This window comes from Dufourea novaeangliae, unplaced genomic scaffold (genome assembly GCF_001272555.1).
Source record: "Dufourea novaeangliae isolate 0120121106 unplaced genomic scaffold, ASM127255v1 scaffold310, whole genome shotgun sequence".
NCBI lineage: Eukaryota > Metazoa > Arthropoda > Insecta > Hymenoptera > Halictidae > Dufourea > Dufourea novaeangliae.
The window spans coordinates 30,309-38,102 of NW_015374199.1; positions in this window are offsets into that span (position 1 = coordinate 30,309).

A 7,794-nucleotide genomic window follows, 5' to 3' on the forward strand; every position below is an offset into this window, starting at 1 on the left:
AGAACCTGGTTTAAGAAAATAGGAAAGACGGGCGACACCTCGCTAACCCGGATCCATCTTTTACTGTCATGGAGCTTTGGGCTGGTCACCTGCGTACCAGACCCGAACCAAAAGAGTACACAAGCATGGTAGTGCAAGCGAGATTCCCTGTTAAACAGAGTCCGTTTACGGAGCAGCCTCCCGACTACTCCGTACTCTCATTTTGGTATTGGACCGACGGAGAGCACCGATACCGCGGCACGCTCTAACGTACTCTCTCGCTCGCACACCTGCCCCCATAGACCACCGAAATTCTTCGGCACGCGTCAACACCGACGGAGAGCACCGATACCGCGGCTCGCTCTACCGGTCTCGTTCGCACGCCGTGACGTCATCCGATTCCCGGAATCCCGCGGCTACGAGATGGCTCATTACGGTAAGGCATTCCCGCATGGGAAACTGTAAGCCGCCGGCGAAAAGGTAGATTTGATAAACTATTTATGAAACTACATCTATTCTGAATTTATCTGTTACAAATATACAAATGTAAGGCAAGATATAAAAACGAATAAAACAAGAACATGTAAAAAGTAACATTAATACAATGTCCATTAACGATGCATTTAGAATAAATTGTCTTGTAGTTAAGTGAAAAAATATATACTTTTCCGTTTCATATTTCATGACTGTCATATTTATCCCTTATGAATGTAATATATAACACCTCATTTGAGCTAATAATACTCAGAATTCATGTTTTATCGGTAACGTCGGGTATTGACACTAAAATGGTAAGGGGGCTTCTGACAGCCTCGAAGTATCGGACAGAAAATTGCATTGCATGTTAGGTCTATTCTTATATCTCGTCTGTACATTTACTATCTATTTTGCAAACAACAAATTTTTGCTTTATCATTTGCAAATATCTCATTAAATATAAACGGCGCGATGGGAGCAATTTTAGATTCCGAGAGAGCAAATTGGGAGCAATTTTTTAAGATTTAAATTGTTAAGAAACACTAATGTTCGGAGCCAACTATTTTTCGGTTTTAAATTCGAAGTTTCAAGAACGTAGATTAGTAAGGACTAAAAGTTAGAAAGTTCTAGCGGCTGGCAACCAGTAAATACAAGAACATTTTTGAAATCACATTTGTTTGCAACGGTTGACACTGTATCTGGCTATGCGTAACCCCGTTCGTTCACTTTGGACAACTCTTCCAATGTTATGCTGGCCGCTTCCGTCTTGACCAAGCATTCAGTTTGAAGCTTAAAGAACGTAGATTAACCCCCATTGCCAATAACAATAAACGACCAGAACACTGTTAAAATCGCATTTAATCACAGACTACCACTATTTTTTCGACTGGTGGCGCCACCCGTGGCAATTCGCTCAAACTGCTAGCCAAATCATACCGACAGGTGAGTGAAAATTCCTAATGATGGAAAAATGCGAATATCTCAGTAATTAAGAGCTCAAAAGGAACATCATTAGTCACAAATTGTTCCTGAGGACTTAATGCATGGACCTAATACTGCAGAACCCCAGAATTAGAAAATTAGTTATGCCTGTATTACTGCGGCCCCTTGTAGGGCGACAACCCTAATTGCAACTAACTTCGATCACATTTACACCGCTGAACGGGCATCATTTTTCTTCGTCACGCATTAGATTCGAAATTTAAAGAACGTACCTTAGTATTCTCTAACGGCTGGATGTTTTGGGATCTGAGACTAGACAGGAAGATATTGAGATCTGTCGGTTAAACATCTGAACAGGATATAGCCACACGTTCCTTAAAGTTTGCTGTACAAAATATAGATCTTCGAACATGGTTTCTTTTTATCAGTTATACCTCGTCTGTGGTGGTAAGAGATTCTTGCCGCTTACAGCTAGTCAGTAAAGAAGCTGGCAACAATAATCAATTGATCAAAATGAACAACCTCGCAGCCAATTAGCTCATATTATTTGCTAGATAATTCGTCAACTGGTAGATGATTATGACTGTCAATTATATACCAAATAATAATGATTGCCCAGGTCTCACCACGTGGAGGTTGCTGAGAATGGAGACCCACCCCCCATCGCGCCTACACCGCCCCTCCTTTTGTGCTTTTTGCAACATTTTCCCCAACGAATCTGGTTGTTGCTTTAATCGAATCAGCCCCCATGAAGATCTTCATATGACACGAACTCTTCACGTGAACTTCATCTACATATAGATATGTAGTATGAAGTTCATGTGAAGATTCAACTCATGATATGTGATCATTATATGAAGAGACGTCTTCATATGAAGATTTCTGAAACAGACCCTGAAAGATTAGAACGAGACATTATTATTTGTCTTCATATGATGATTTCTGAAACAGACTCTGAAAGATTAGAACGAGACATTATTATTAGGTGTAGGTACTTCAGTTTGAAGTTTGAATCTACGATGATTCCTGAAACAGAATGTCAAAGAGAAACAGAAGTACAACGATGACAATAAAACATGTTAATGGACGGAATTCGGCAGGAAATTGGTGAATTCTGGTAAGTTATTATAATATTTATTATAACATTTATTATTATAACAAAGTGACACTTCATTACGTATTTAGTAAAGTCTGAATAAATTTAGTATTCTCTATAAACATGTTAACGGACATTTAATAAGTTATCTTTTAGATGAGTGACAAAGTACATATGTATATATTTTTGGTGTTACGTTTTTCAAGTGTTAGATTCGGCTTTTAAACTGGAGTAGTGCAGATGTTTATTCGCGCCAAGTGAATTAGGCGGGAATGTACCTACCGCTCTGACCAATCAGGTACTCGCAATCCCCCGAAGATAGCCGAATGAACTGCTCGAGACCGGCCGAGTGTAACCGAAGTGTCATTCGTCTAGGAGAAGTTGATGCAGTAAGACGCAGAAGCTGTTTGCTCGTGCTAAAGTGAGTGTTTGACATTTACTTTTCATCGTTATTCATATATATTAATTACTAGTACCTTCATTAGCTCTCTATAGTTACTGTCCTTTAATATTTATTCAATTTAGACTAAATAATCTCAAATTAATTCGATACCGTAGGTATCGCTTTACTTTTCGGTTTCACTGTGTACCAATTAATATAATGTTTACGTATTCTTACTCAATTTGAAATCTTTGCAACACACCACGAGTTCAATAATTGTTCATTTGTAACGTAACTATTCTTAACGTTGTGTAATTACTTAAAATGCATGTTTATTTTCTGTTTCAGAGTTTCGGCTTGGAAGTACGCACTACCGTCTTTGAGTATCGTTGAGTCCCTTCAAACAGAATTCGGCTGGAAATTGGTGAACTCTGGTAAGTTATTACAACATTTATTATAACATTTATTATGATAACAAAGTGACACTTCATTACATATTTAGTAAAGTCTGAGTAAATTTAGTATTCTCTATAAACATGTTAACGGACTTTTAATAAGTTATCTTTTGGATAAGTGACGAAATACATATATATTTTTGGCGTTATGTTTTTTCAGTGTTACATTCGCCGTTTAAACTGGAGTGATGCACATGTTGTTCCCGCCAAGTCGTATTACTCGTACATATACCGCTCTGACCAATCAGCTACTCGGGATTTCCCGAAGATACCCGAATCAACCGCTCGGGACCGGCCGAATGTACCCGAAGTGTCATTCGTTTCGGAGAATTTGGCGGGATAAGACGTAGAAGCCGTTTGCTCGTATCAAAGTGAGTGTTTGACATTTACCTTTCATCTTTATTCATATATATATTAATTCCTAGACCTTCCTTTGCTCTCTGTCGTTACTGTCCTTAAATATTTATCCAATTTAGACTAAATAATCCCAAATTAATTCGATATCGTAGGTTTCGGTTTACTCTTCGGTTTGAATGTGTAACAATTAATGTAATATTTACGTATTTCTGATCCAATTTGCAATCTTTACGACACACCACGAGTTCAATAATTCTTAATTTGTAACCTAACTATTCTTAATGCAGTGTAATTACTTAATGTTTATGTTTATTTTCTGTTTCAGAGTTTCGGTTCGAAAGTACGCACTACCGTCCTGAGCATCATTGACTGCCTTCAAACAGAATTCGGCGGGAAATTGGTGAATTCTGGTAAGTTATTATAATATTTATTATAACATTGATTATGACAACAAAGTGACACTTCATTACGTATTTTTATATTGTTTTTAACCGTAAGTGAAATAATCGTGATTTCATGGTTTGTGTTAAGATCAAATGAGAATTTTTTGGAGCAATTTTTTCAATACATATTGTTATGTAGTTGATGCATTCAAAATGGCTTCCTTGAATGTTACAAAATTTGAGCTACAATACTTTGAGACATTCAAATTGGAAATGTTTATGATTTATGTATCTCGGTCCTGAAATTGTATTAAAATAGATTATAGATAATTTCTCGTGTCTTTCCATATGAGATTATTGTATTTGCATTTATTTACAGTTTTTGGTGTAAATTTGATTAATACAAGCTGCATAGTTTATCATGCTCTTTATCAAAGCATACATAAATAATGCAACTTTGGTACTTGTAATAATTTTATGAATATGTAGAAAAGCAGGACATTGATTAAGTAAAAAAACAAACATGATTGCAGCATAGTTATGTATTATGCTACAATGTAATTCATAAATATTATAAACTGAATAATTGTCGTGTTATATTTATCAGTAATAATAATATTTAGTGTAACAAATTTGTCTTGTTTTTTTTTCAGTTTCTTTAAATGTTGCATCACTGAACATTAAATCGGATATCCTGATGTGAAGTTCCACCAGCAAAGACTGTAAACCCTTCTATCATCGGGTGAGTCCTTGCATGCCTTTTTTATTACTCCAGTCCCCAATTATGCAATAGGATGATTAGTTCAATGTGGCACAGGCAACTGATTGTATATATGCTAAATTTGGGGAATATAGTGAACATGGGTATGCTATCATACCTTTGAGAAGTAACATTGATCAATTGTATTTCTTAGCTAGGGTAGGGTCTTCTTATACATAGTATTTTCTACTACTGATACAATTAATAAACATTTTATAATTGGACAAAGCAGTATTAATACTCTTAATATTCAATGCGTATTCTTGAGTGCATTGTATATATGAATCTCTGTAGGCTAGAATATATTGAATACATATATGATGAATGAAACATTAGTGGAGGAATGTGACCTCAGACTTCTTCCTTGCATAAACCAAATTTTGCATGATTAATAAATTTGATACTTTGCATGAAAATATACTGTTCCATACAAACATTATATTACAGATCATGTATAAGAAGACATTTTGCGATGAGTAGGTTTCTGAGTCAAAGTAACATGTTTGCTAGACTTATGTTATGTGTCTTGCAATGGCTTTGACAATGGGATCACCAGTGGGTTGTTCAATATGTAGAGTCAAATATCTTATTAAAGAAAAATAATTAGTCTTTCTGTCTTTAAAAATGAATTTCTGCTAGGATCTTTTTCTTAATGACTGAATTCTATTATTAATAAGTATCCAATCTTTGCTTTTCAATTGTTATTAATACAAATTTGAATCATTTTAATTACAAATTAAATGAGAAAGAATCAAAGAATATTAACCTGTTAAAACAGTAGCAACTAATAATTTTTTTCGTTTGATTTTCAGGATAATGTCGTCCAGCAAAGCTCACATTCATCACTGAGTACTCAATAAGATGTCCTCGGGCAAAGCTCCACTTGATTCAACATTCTTGTCTTATACGCAGCCCTTCTATCATCGGGTGAGTCGCATGCTTTTTTTATTCCTCTGGTCCCCAATCATGTCGTAGGACGATAGGTCCGAAGCGGCACGGGCGACTGGTTGTATACGTGCTAAATTTGGCGAGTACAGTGAACACGGATATGCAATCATATCCGCGAGTGGTAATATTGATCTGTTGTGTTCCTTAGCTAGGCTAGGGTCTTCTTGTATGCCATGTTTACAATTAGTAATGCAATTCATAAATATTTTATATTAAAAGTATATTTATGAGTTCAACTTTAAAAGTTTGATATAGAGGTGAATGTGATGCGAACGAAGTCACATTGCTTACTTATAATTTCAATGTCGTCGTCTGGTATCATTTATGAATGTAGAATGAAATACGATTTACATAAGGAAATTTACAGAATATAGAAAATACAATAAATTCACAATAGTCTACAACTACAGTCAGCTGGTACAAAAATAGTATTGAATTCATTAATGTGTAAAACAAATTTAGATAATAGATGTGAATATAGAGTAGAAAGAACGGAACCATACCGGTATGTTTAAAATAAAGGGGAAAACATAGTGGTGCCTTCTTAGATAAGCATGTTGTAGCAGTTAGCGCAATACCACGAGACGCGACAGCACGTTTCAAAAACCGGAACCAGTGTCGCAAGACACAAAGGTATCATTCGTATTTGCAAGTTCCATGAATAGTGGAACACGTGTACTGGGAATCGCAATAAAGTATCGGTGCATAAAAAGAAGACGTATTAAGTTATGTCACCTGTGCATCGATATGCACGCCCTAGTGAAAAACCGCGTGTTATGGAACAATTTAACACGTTGTGCATGTATGACCATTGAAAAGTGCATTGCGATTTCCAGTTATCGTGGCCGGTGTTTTCGTTGCCACTGGCAAAGAACGCATACGGTTACGTACACGGGTAGACTACCGAGACGTACTGGCGTGTACTCACGACCACTTTCATGGAGTGTGAGCGTTAAATGCAGGGAAGGTACTACTGTGTTTCACCAGCATGTATTGTGTCCTACAAACATATTTGTATGGTAGACGTATATACTCAGAAGGAATGAGTATTCTGTCTTTTATAAAGGGCAGAGCAGAGGTGTCCATCTATTGCTTATGAGCAGCATTCTTTCCCTCCGGAGGTACCCTCATTATGGGTCTTAGTTTGACTCGTTCGAGTCAATCTGAGGTCGGTAGTGGAGGAAACCCACGAGGGGAGGCTCGAACAGCTTGTGGCTTGTGAGCGACATTTGGACACCTCTGTTATAAATTATATTTTTATGATAGTTACTTGTTGCATATTAAGAAAATTTGATTTTACCCATTAGTGTGTTAATTATTATTTTTAACAGTTGTACTGTCACTTGTAGACAAATAAGAAAATGAATGGAAGTTGAATGTATTTACTAATGTAATTAGTAATACTATTTTTTACTACTTACTATTTTATAATTTGATTAATAAATGCAGGATTTAATATGATACCAGACTACTGCAAAGAAGTTTAAGATTAATACTTGTGAAGAATATATATTATCAGATTAACTATGCGTATTGAAATATATCAGAAATACGTACACTCACGTTTCTCAAAGACAGTTATAAAAATTAAATAGTGCACTTTCATACACATAGATTGAGTTAGAACGTAACGTTCTGGACAAATGTGATATTACAGACCATGTACAAGAAGGCATTTCGCGACGGGTAGATTTCTGAGTCAAAGTGACATGATTTGTTACATTTATGTTATCTGTCTTACATTGACTTTGACGACGGAATCGCCCGAGGGTTGTTCAATGTATAGAGTCAAATATCTTATTACATAATCATGATGTAGAGTCTTTGTCGTTAAAAATGAATTTACATTAGAATCTTGTTACTTGTTAATACAAAGTCGAGTCATGGTTGTTGCAAATGAAGTGAGCACCAAGGAGAATACATTAGACCGTTAGAAGAACAGAAACTAATAATTGTTTTAGTCAGGATTTTCAGGATAATTATTCCGTGTTCGTTGCTTAAACCCTTTCACGTGC